Source organism: Lacerta agilis, chromosome W, assembly GCF_009819535.1.
Source record: "Lacerta agilis isolate rLacAgi1 chromosome W, rLacAgi1.pri, whole genome shotgun sequence".
Taxonomy (NCBI): domain Eukaryota; kingdom Metazoa; phylum Chordata; class Lepidosauria; order Squamata; family Lacertidae; genus Lacerta; species Lacerta agilis.
The window spans coordinates 907,415-915,822 of record NC_046330.1 but is presented as its reverse complement, the minus strand read 5'-3'; the positions used below and the strand labels follow the sequence as shown (position 1 = coordinate 915,822).

General features: G+C 44.6%; 1 pseudogene; it reads right to left on the bottom strand.

Annotated features, from left to right (window-relative positions):
* Window positions 1–1,362: 1,362 nt before the first annotated feature.
* On the bottom strand, window positions 1,363–2,232 carry LOC117039800 (annotated as a pseudogene).
* Between the last annotated feature and the right edge of the window lie 6,176 nt (window positions 2,233–8,408).

Here is an 8,408-nt window from a genome sequence, read left to right as displayed (position 1 = left end):
TCAAAACTGGAAACAGAACTGATCGAATCGAACTCTAAAAACCTTTCCAAGATGTATAACTTGTTGCTAGAGTGGCATACGAAAGACGAATTGGTTAAATCGACAATGATAGATTGGGCGAAAGATGTTGGTCATAATATTATGATGGATGACTGGGAGAGATTGTGGCAGAAAGGTATCAAATTTACTGCTTGTAATAGTTTAAGAGAAAATATAATGAAAATGTTGTATAGATCAGTGTTTTTCAACCTTTTTTGGGCAAAGGCACACTTGTTTCATGAAAAAAATCACGAGGCACACCACCATTAGAAAATGTTAAAAAAATTAACTATGTGCCTATATTGACTATATATAAAATAATTTTTCAATTTTTCCCACGGCACACCAGGCAACCTCTCGCGGCACACTAGTGTGCCACGGAACAGTGGTTGAAAAACACTGGTATAGATGGTATCTGACACCAGTTAAGATAGCTAAGATGAATTCTAAAATGTCTGATGTGTGTTGGAAATGTAAATCTACGAAAGGTACCTTTTTCATATGTGGTGGTCATGTCCTGGGGTAAATGCTTTCTGGGATAAGATTTATAATGAGCTAAAGAAGGTAATGAAAATTACCTTTAGTAAGAAACCAGAGGCATTCCTTTTGAGCATGACCAATGAAGAGATTCCCAGTCAGGATAGAGTATTTTTCATGTATGCCACAACAGCTCCTAGAATTTTATTGGCAAGAACCTGGAAGGGTGAAGAGATCCCAACAGTGGAAGAATGGCAGATGAAGTTAATGGACTATATGGAACTCGCTGAACTGACCGCTAGAATCCGAGACCAGAGGGAGGAGAAGGTGTCGCAGGATTGGAAGAAATTTAAGGACTATTTACTTAAGTGTGTAAAATTGAATATTTGAATATTTGAGCAGAACTAACTAGAAGAATCGGCTTTAGCAGGTAAATATCAGGAAAATTGTTCAGAAGAAATTTATGCTGTGAATGATTTAATGGTGTAAGAACACTTTAAGATATTGACTATAAGTGATGATTTATACTAGATTAAGCAATTTTAAAGAGTATTAAGAGATTTGGTAAATGTTATTGGAAAAAGACACAAAGCTACCTAAAGAGTATATATGATTTTAAAGGCAGTGGAGGGGACAGGGGAAGTCCCCTAACAGATAAGTCAGAAGCAAGAAAAGTACAAAGATAGATGTTTGTTAAGGTTTGTATATGTTCTTCTTTGATTGTTGTTATTGTTATTATTTTTATTTTGATTATTGTTCATTATGTATTGTGTTTTTATTGTGTTTTATGTTTATGTAATGTTTTTTTCTTTCTTTCTTTGTTTTATTGTAAAATAATAAAAAATCTTAAAAAAAAACAAAAAATGGCAAGACCCCCGGCAGACCCCTTAACAGGTGTTCCATGAGCCCTTGAAAAATCCTTGGGGCCACACAAACTCCGAACGGTAATCTGTTAACTCTAAATGCTCCTTTATGCGTGACGATAGTCTGTGCTTCCGCTGATTGCGGAGTTACTGGCAGCTGTTGGTAAGCTTGTGCCAGGTCAATTTTGGCGAACACCTTGCCCCCAGCCAGTTTTGCCAACAGTTGTGAGATGACTGGAATGGGATATGAGTTTTCCGAGTGCCTTATTGATAGTACATTTGTAATCTGCACAGATCCTGACTTCCCCATTTGCTTTAAGGGGTGTGACGATTGGAGTCTCCCACTTAGCAGAGTCCACGAGTGAGAGAACTCCCTGCTTGACCAATTTATCCAGTTCTACCTCAATCTTGGGTTGCAGTGCAAATGGCACTCGCCTCGGTTTGAGTCGGATTGGGGCCACCCGAGGGTCCAGCTCGAAGTCAACTGGGGGCCCTTTATAACAACCCAGTTTCCCAGTAAAGAGACCAGCAAATTCCTTGCATAATGCCTCGCTCATCTCAGGGGAGGTTTGGATTGAATTAAGCCCGGATATACTCAGTCCCAGGGTGGGGAACCAGTCAGTGCCCAGGAGACTGGGGAAACTGCCCTTCGCAATCACCAGTTTGAGCACGGCTTGTTGTCCCAGAACTGTACTTTCACAGCACACATTCCTGAAACGTGGATGCGGCCCACTGTGTATGATTGCAATGCTGCCGGGAAGGGCTCCAGAGAGGGAAACTTACCCCTGGGGAAGAATGTCCTCGGGGTCTGGTCCGACACGATGGTGAATCCAGATCCGGAGTCCACCTCCATGTCGCACTGCTGACCCTCAATCTTCACTTTCACATGTGCCTTGCTTTGCGCTGGAAACTGTGCACGGCCCTCCTGTTGATATCCGTGATGTAGTTGCAGTCCTCTAGAAAATGAGTTATGGTGGGCAGTCTGCGATGTGCCGGTCTAGGTGATCCTGTCGCTCCCGACATTGCCGATCTACAGACCCTGGCGAGGTGTCCCGTCTTTCCACACATCCTGCACACAGCATCCCGGAAGCGACAACTCTTCCGCTCATGGTTCCTGCCACAACTGTTAGGGCGCCAACAAGTTGGCGTGCTGAAGCGCAGCAGTCAGTCAGATAAGCCAAGGTCAAACAGTCCGGGTCAGAAGCCAGCTGAAGTCAAGTATCAGTACGGGGTCAGGAGAAGCCGAAGTCGGAAACAGTCCAAGTCAGGAACCAGCCAAGTCAGTCAGGAACAAGCCAGGAGCCAGGAACAAGCCAGGAGTCAGGAACAAGCCAGGAACAGAACGAGCAAGTGCAACCACGCACTCAGCATAGCAGTTGCAGGTGCTCGCGAAGGGAGCAGCCAGCCTTTCTTAAGTAGCTGGCCTGTAACCACGTCTCTTACAAGTTGCAGCTGCCTCTAATTGTTCCCTGCGTCGGGACTTCCGCCGAGGACGCCATCGCGGGCGGTCGTGGGTCGCTTCGGCAGCGAGGCGACCCAGGCCGGCCCGGGGGTAGGAGCCCCGCTACCGCAAAGCGGGGCTCCGATAAGCCGCGGGTCGAATGTCCCGCGGCTTGGGCTCTCCGGCGAGCCCGCTATAGCTCCGAACCCTTCTCCCGTTCCCCCTGTAAAGGGGGAGTGGGGGTGAAGGGACCACGGAGCTGGGCTGTGGAGACATGCCCCAACCGGACCGGCGAAGCGGCGGCCGCCGCTCGCGGTGAGCGAGATCGTTCTACCTGTTTAGAAGGAAAACAGAAGAAGCCCGTTGGCCGTGAGTACGTTAATATTGGATCTATTTTTGACATTTGGCGCTCCGGGAGATACGACGGAAAGGAAGCCCGTTCTTTTCCCTTTGGGTGAAAGAGAAAGTAACTGTTTTGATGGCGACTGCTGTTGCAGTGGTGGATACAATGTCTCGAATTTGACAAGTGAGACAAGTGAGACTGGCTAGACCCTTTTTGGGAGACCTAAGTTGGTGGGAATATTTCTTCTTAAAGTGGAAGAATGCAATCTTTTCGCCCTGACTCCAGGGAAAATGGCTGCGGAGACTTGTGACTGAGATGGAAAAGTACTGTGACTAAGATGGAAAATTACTGAAACTTGATACCCTATGCCCACTTCTAACATGTTGGGTTTCGTTTTCAAGCTGGCTTTAGACTCTGGACTGACTCACGAACAAAGGATTATTTTTTTGAAATTAGAATTGCTGAACCAGAAATTAACTTTGTTGAATCAGGATAACAATTTATATCTCACAAGAAAGACTATTCAGAACATTGTTAAAATGGAAGAAAACCTTGGCAGGGAGCTCAAGGGAATTATCGAAGTACAAAGCACAATGTTTTTGCAACTCCGAGAAGATGAAGGGTCCTGGGGGGGGTGAGAGACTCAGGATCAGAAGACAATTTATATCCAATTTCTGGGGTGAGAGCCCAGGAATGATGGGGAAAAGATTTATTTATCTACAATCAAGAGATGAACGGAATTTTGAAGCGGAGATGCTGGAAGGTGATGATTTGTGTACCCTGATGCTCCCTGCAAGGACTGTTGTGGACTACGTCTGGAACTGTGGACTTATAAGAAAAGAGGACATTCCGAAAAATGGTTTTGGTGTAAGATGGAGGAATGTCTGGGGGGAGACCCCGAGATGGTGAAAGAAAATGGTTAGAAAAGGGATAGGGTGAAATACACTAAGGATAAAATTAGGATGGTTTATTATGGTACCCTGAAGCCGGTGTGTTAAGATTTTAAGTTTTTGAACTACAACAATAACAATTTATTCGACCGTCAGTCAGAACACAATCATCCATACAAATTTTAAAAACCTGAGACAACTCAGAGGGGTTTACACTAAAACATACAATAAAAGTAAATTATACATAAAAACCCATATCGATACCATCGATTTTGACCTTACGCTGTTTAAGGGCCAAAAAAAGAAATTTGGCCACCTCAAAAGTTGTGGTGCCAGTAAAATTATTCAGCAAAAACGAAACCTGACATTCTCCATCTACCAGGCTAAGGTGGCCTAAGAGTGGAGCTGTCAGTTTCTGTCTAAGAGCAACATAAAATGGGCAGGTCAGGAGAATGTGTTCGGTTGATTCAACCTTTCCCGAGGCACAGGGACAGACCCTCAGAGCATATGGGACTCCCTTATATCTTCCCAACAGGACCTCTGTTTCCAGGACGTTTAATCTTGCTGCTGTGAGGAGTCTGCGATATTCTACATATTGGATTTCCACCAGGTAAGGGGCTGGTGAATTCCGGAAGATCTGCTCCCCCCAAAACATCCCTGGTTTCACACAAGCAATGTCCTCTTGTCTTGCAATGTCCCTCAGTCTTTGAGAGATCACAGCTTTGGCATGAGAGAATGTCATGGACTCCAGAAAGAGCTGTGACAGTCCGCAAGTCTGCACTTCGTTTAAAATCTCTTTTTCCCACATAGATTGGAAATCATCCCTTAGTATCAGGGGTGCCATGCCTACCGGGTTAAAACAAAGTTTAAGCCATAACCAAAGCTTGGTCTTTAGGGCCACATATCGAAAGGCTTGCCAACCCACTTCTAATCTCATGACTGCACCCGCTACAGACGGGGGAATCCTGAGAATAGCTCTGAGAAATCGAGTTTGGACAGCTTCCAATCTAAGAAAGTCCCTGCGTGTTCCCAAAGATATGCCCGCCAACATAAGAGGGAGAACTTTCATTTGAAAGAGCCTCAAGGCAACTTTCACAGATTGGGCCTGGTTCTTAGCATATAAAGATCTGATCATCATGGCTGCTTTAGAGGCATTAGCAAATATATACTCTTTATGAGCTACAAAGGACCTATTTGATCGGATCACTTGGCCCAAATATTTAAAGCTGTTAACCTGTTCCAGTGTAACACCATTCATCGACCACGAGAGCAATTTTGGTCAAGCAGAGCAAACCATAACCTTAGTCTTAGCATAATTTAGTTGCAGCTCATGTTGTACACAGTATTCATGAAGTGCTACTAACATTCTCCTCAACCCAATCGGGGATCTAGCCAAAAGTGTGGCATCATCTGCGTACAGGAGGACATTTAGAGGCCGGCCAGCTAATTTGGGAGGATGGTAAGCATTGTTGGCTATATGGGCCACCAATGAATTAAGATAAAAGTTGAACAGAGCAGGGGCCAAAAGGCAGCCCTGTCTTACTCCCCTGGAGGTGGCAATAGGGTTAGAAACTAAACCCTTGTTATCTATCCTGACTCTCAGGAAGGTGTTCGAGTGAAGATTAATTATCAGAAGGAGAAGACGACGATCAATTGTTGTAGCAGCCAGTTTTGTCCATAGCTTTTTCCTGGAAATCCGATCAAAGGCCTGTTTAAAGTCAATAAAGGCCACATGCAGGGTTTTAGGAGTTTTGTCTGTGTACTTTTCAGCTAGGTGGTTCAATATTAATATCTGGTCAGTTGTGGATCTTCCAGGGCGAAAACCTGCCTGTTCATCAGCAATAATATTGTTACTCTCCATCCAGTTTAAAAGCTTGGTTAGCAGGTATCTAGCATAGATCTTCCCGATGACATTTAACAGGCTAATCGGTCTAAAATTGCTTGGCTCTGTACGTGGTCCTTTCTTATGGATTAATACAATCAAGGCAGAGTTCCAGCTTGGAGGGAATTTTGTTGTGGTGTTTATACTAATTGTTCCCTGCGTCTCTCAGCTCTACGCTCTACAGCTGAGAAGGGAGGAGGGGAGGGGCCCTGCTTGTTTCTCTCCTCACAAGGGCCTGATTCTGGCTCGACTTCCTCCTCCTCCTGTTCTGGTCTTTCCCCCTCTCCATCTGACTCTTCCTCTTCCGAGGAGTGCCGCCAACAGTCTTCTCCAGGTACGAACTCCTCCATTTCCCCAGGTTCTTCCGTGGGTGCAGCCTCGCCGGGGGGGCTTGCCACCACTCCTCCTCATCTGGCTCAACCCTGACATCAACCTTGGCAAACGCCTTGGTGATCTTTGTGCACTGTGCTGGCCTGACGCACCGACACGATTCCGCGGACTGGGCTCAGGCTCGGACTAGCCTCTAGCTCGTCCATGGAATGTGCAGCTTCTATCTGCGGCTTTGTGGCCTTGCGACTGGCATCAAGCTCCTGTCTTTCATAATTCTCCATGGCGGTGGCCTCCTTCAATGCAGAAGCAAGGGTAACCTTTTCTTTAGCCACGATGCGTCTTCGGGCTTTTTTGCTGCTCAGGCCCCCTACAAACTGATCCAGGAGAGTCTCTTCCACATTTTGGAAGCCACAGTGCTGAGCGAGCTTCTGGAATTCGGCCAGAAATGCGGTTACAGACTCCCCAGCACGCTGCTGCCTCTTATGGAACTCCATCCGCTGGGCCATCTTGGTCTCGGTATGCGCCAAGTGACTCGTTAGATGGGCAAAAATATATTTGAGAGATGTCTCACTCAGCTTCGCTGGAGCAAGCAATGCCTTGGCCAGCTTGAAGGTCTCAGGCCCACAGCAGCTCAGGAATGTGGCCCTTCTTTTGCTGGCATCGGTGATCCCTTGAGCTGCCGTGAAGAACTCGAAGCGTTCAACGTAGTCCTCCCACATGTGGGGCTCTGATGGCTGGAAGGGCTCCAATACCCTTGGACTCTCCATTCTCCTAGCTGACAGGATCGTCTTCTCAGCTGGCCAGTGAGTCTTGTTCTCTGCTGCAATCCGGACTCTGAAGCAGGGCTGCGTTTAACCGCTCCTCAGCATTCTGAATCCCACCTTCATCACCAATTGTTGTAGTGTGGGGTTAGTGATTTTAGTAAGTGATTTCAGCTCTCTGACATAGTAAGCAGGAGACAGTTTCTTCATGTGACAATTCTTTATTCAGGCAACAAGACTGACTAACTGAAGAGAGCGAAGCTACATTATAGGGATGGGGAACTTGCTCAAAAGGGATACATTTTGGAGGGAACAATTTCAAGCAATCACAACGCTGCCTTTTGATGGAAACCAATAAGACTGAGGATCCAAATACAGCAGCTTAAAGGACCCAATAGTAGCTGTTCCTTCTGGAACAGAAAGGCAGTTACTGTTACTTTACCCTAATGCGAATACAGACAATAGTAATACAGATATAAAAACCATTTAATCAATACACAACAGTGGTCTCCACCATTCCTCCTCTGTCCAGTCCCTGACATTAGGACTGGCTAAAACACGGCGAATGGATTTAAGAAACAAATTACAGGAGATGGTTAGAGAGATTAGGATACAGATAAGACAAATGGGAGAAGGTGTAGAATCTGCAAATGGCAAACAGGAACCATCTTTGTTTAAATATGGAAAAACATCAGATGGAGATGAGAAGACAGATTTCTGACTGCTGAAAAGGTGGAAGCTGATGATGCAATCTGTTGTAAACTTGGAAATTTACCAATCACAAGAAACGTTGACAACAATTCAAAGCATGGTCTCTCATATTTAATGTGCTTTCAAAACTATGTCTGACAAGATTAGTGAAATAATGATTATTCAAGCAGAAAAACCCTCCCATCTCCTAGATACTAAACTGATAAAAGATTGGGGGGGGGAGAGAAAAGAATTTTAAAAATGACTAAATGAAGATTTAACAGGCAAACAAACATATATCACTACATTACTGATATTTGTTGGAACCCCTGAACAGAAACTCATCAAAAGGAACTGGATTATTTTGGGTACTCAAAGTTTATAATACAAAAATAGCTATATTGGACTTCCTGAGTGTGAAAAGATGATTTCTGGATGCCTGGAAGGAAAATTTGAGATTTCCATCTAACAGAATGGGGAAAAGCTGGATATTTCTGGTGTGCATATGCTAAATATTTTGAATAATTGATATACAAATAATTGGCAGATAGAGAAGCATTAGCATCTTTTCTCTTTTAATCTTTTTTTCTTTTTCTTTTCTCCCCCATCTTCTTTATTTTGTTTTCTTTATGATTGTTAACTCTTGATAGTTCTTTATTAATTTTATTCTTACATAAGTTTTGATTTCTGAA